The sequence below is a fragment of the Chrysochloris asiatica genome, unplaced genomic scaffold (genome assembly GCF_000296735.1).
Source record: "Chrysochloris asiatica unplaced genomic scaffold, ChrAsi1.0 scaffold00018, whole genome shotgun sequence".
Lineage (NCBI taxonomy): Eukaryota > Metazoa > Chordata > Mammalia > Afrosoricida > Chrysochloridae > Chrysochloris > Chrysochloris asiatica.
Genome location: NW_006408536.1, coordinates 19,815,930 through 19,818,853, shown reverse-complemented (window position 1 = coordinate 19,818,853; position 2,924 = coordinate 19,815,930).

Sequence of the window (2,924 nt, the reverse complement as noted above, 5' to 3'; positions counted from 1 at the left end):
TTTCTCTTCATTTTGATTTGTGGCCCATTAGCAAATGAAGGTTCTGTGAGCTTTTCTCTTAGTATGTAACACTTCTCTTTTCCCTAGCTGCTTTCAGGATTCTCTCCTTATCTTTGATTTTGGAGAGCTTGATTATAATATGTCTTGCTGATTTTCTTTTGGGGTCTATCCTTCCTGGGGTTTGTTGAGCTTCTTGAATGCTTACCTTTCACTTTTCAGAATGTCAGGGGAATTTTCTTCCAGCTGATCTTCAACTACCTCCTCTGTGGACTTGTGTGATTCTTCCTGTTCCAGAATGTCAATAATTCTTAAGTTATTCCTCTTCATGTTGTCCAATATGAATCTAAGACCTTCTTCATATGTTTTTATCCTTTTTTCTGCTTGTTCTAACTTAGTAGTATTGAGAGAATTGTCTTCCAGCTCAATAGTTCTGGCTTCCATTTCTTCAGTTCTACTCTTTTGCCCTTTCAGTGTATTGTCCATTTCTGATGTTCTGTTATTAATCATGTGGACCTCTTTTTGTAGGTTTTGAATTGTTTTCAATGCTGTATAGATCTTATTTGATTGTTCCTGTACTGCTTTCCTGACTTCGTCCTTATTTTTCTCAACTCCTCTGTAAAGTGTTTTGATACATTTTATTATCGTTTTTCTGAATACCTTCTCAGACATTTTCAAAGCCTACCCTCCTTCCAATATGAAGTCTAGGTCTACCTCCAGATCATTTGGCTTAGTCACTTTATCTTGTTTCTGGACATGTCCAGAGATAGTCATCTCTTTCTTGGGCATATACAGTAGTTAGCTATGACCTCAATACTTAGATGAATGTATGTTTTGTTATGTTATTATGGTTTCTGATTGCCTCCAGGTAGATGTGATCAGAAGATGGGCTTCCCTTTTTACTCTTCTTATTACTCAACTCAGAGTAACTGTCACAGGTGTATGGCAGCTAGTATTGGTTCTTGCCTGGGTGGTGGGATTTTATAGGGTGTGATTGTAGCTTGACTATATTTCTACAATTGCTGTCTGTTCTTGGCTAATGTAGGGAGAGAAAAAGCCCCCTAAAGATAAAGAGGGAACCAAAAAACAAAACAGCAAAAGCAAAAAAGACAAATTGGACACTGTAGTCTATAATTGCAGAAAAGAGAGAAGAGAAAAAAAAAAATTCTGTAGCCAAATATGAGTAGTACTTTAATGTCCCTCTCTCTACTTCTTGCCTTCAAGGCTGCCTGTGAAATTTCAAGGTGTCACTGTTGGTCGTTATGACGTAACACAGCATTTAATTTTGCCGGTTTTCTTTTTAGTCTGTCTCTCCCCTACTCCACAACCCCCGTTCAGGCCTTTTTCCTAATGATAAACAGTTCAGGGCCAGCTGTGGCTGTTTTGTGCTGCCATTTGGTTTTAAGTGGCAACTTTTCCTTTAAATTTTGAGCAGATCTGTGCACATGCGTAGTAGAACCCTCTGGGGGTGGGGGTTTCCACTCACTCAGGCACTCCCTCTAGTCACCAGAATGGAGGTGCACAGACAGCAAGAGACCAATGAACTGATACCAAAAAAAAGTCCATACCTTTATCTCCCAGGATCAGTCAGGCATCAGGCATTTGTGGCAGCTCTGATCCTTCCTCCACTCCATCTCGCCCCATGAACTCTATTTTCAATTGGTTAATTAATCATTCCATATATGAAATAGTCTTCATTCAATAAATACCTATTTGTCCCCAAAATAAAGCTAACTAGAGATACAGCAGTGAGATTGGATCCCTCTGCCCTCAAGAATCTTGAAATCTATTCGGGAGACAGAAGAAATAAAATCTGGAATTGATGTAAAAGGTGCTACAAAAGAGGCTAGTCCAGGATGCTTTGGAATCATGGGTGAAGCTTCTGATTCAGCCCAGCAACTAATGGGATGATAGGGTGGAGACCAGGGTCAAGTAATGATCCAGAAGGAACAGCAAGTATTAAAGTCCACATGAGACAGTATGAGTGGGATTGGAGAATAAAAGTAAATAGGAAATAAATCCCCATATGGCTCTATTGACTTTTATGTTCATCTTTGTTGTTGTTGTTGTTGGGTGCCATAAAGTCAATTCTGACTCATATTGTCGGGGACCTGCCTCCACAGGGAAGTTTGGTTCACAAGGTAGGGAGATCTGGCAGTGAAACAGAGAGAAAAAGAATATACACAAAGACGCGATGAGAGAGACAAAGAGACACCCCAAAACCAGAGTGGATGCAAGACTGGCGGGCAGACCCTGGATTGCAGGCATCATGGCCCTGCAGGCAGTAATGCACGCAGGGTTCCATCTGCATCCATCTTTTATTTCAGGGAGGGATTTTACACAAAGGAAGAAGGAGATTATTAAGACAGGGTACAGAAATGAAATGTGATTAATCGTTCAAAATAGGACACAATGATTTACAGGAACAAATTCTAAAATACACATCGCAAATTGTCTTAATAATCTAACATTCTTAATTTTCCAAAAATTCAAGCAAACTGTTATAAATTACTTTTTTGGCTCAATTCTTAAGGCAGCGACTCGAGGTTTCTCAAGGCTAATTAACATACCTATACCACTTAATCTTGAATGAGTAAAGGTGAAAAAGGATTTAAAAGGTCTGAAGAGAGTCAAGCTGTTTCAGCTACCTGGCTTAGGCTTTCAAGAGGAAGGAGGACGGCTGGGTTAATGGTTTACACCTGGGGACGATTTGAGGAGGTTGTCACTATTATTCCTTGAACAATACTCCGGAATTCGCCAATCTACTTTGAGTGAATTCCTTGGGCGGATTGTCTCCAGAGCCTCTTTGCGGAATCTCAGCAAACCTGCCTTTGGAACTTTTACAGCCTCGGCTTTAGAAGAGGTTTTTGTTTTAATATTTGTCCATGGGTATCAAGGGCTCATGTATTAAGTTAATATCAAACATA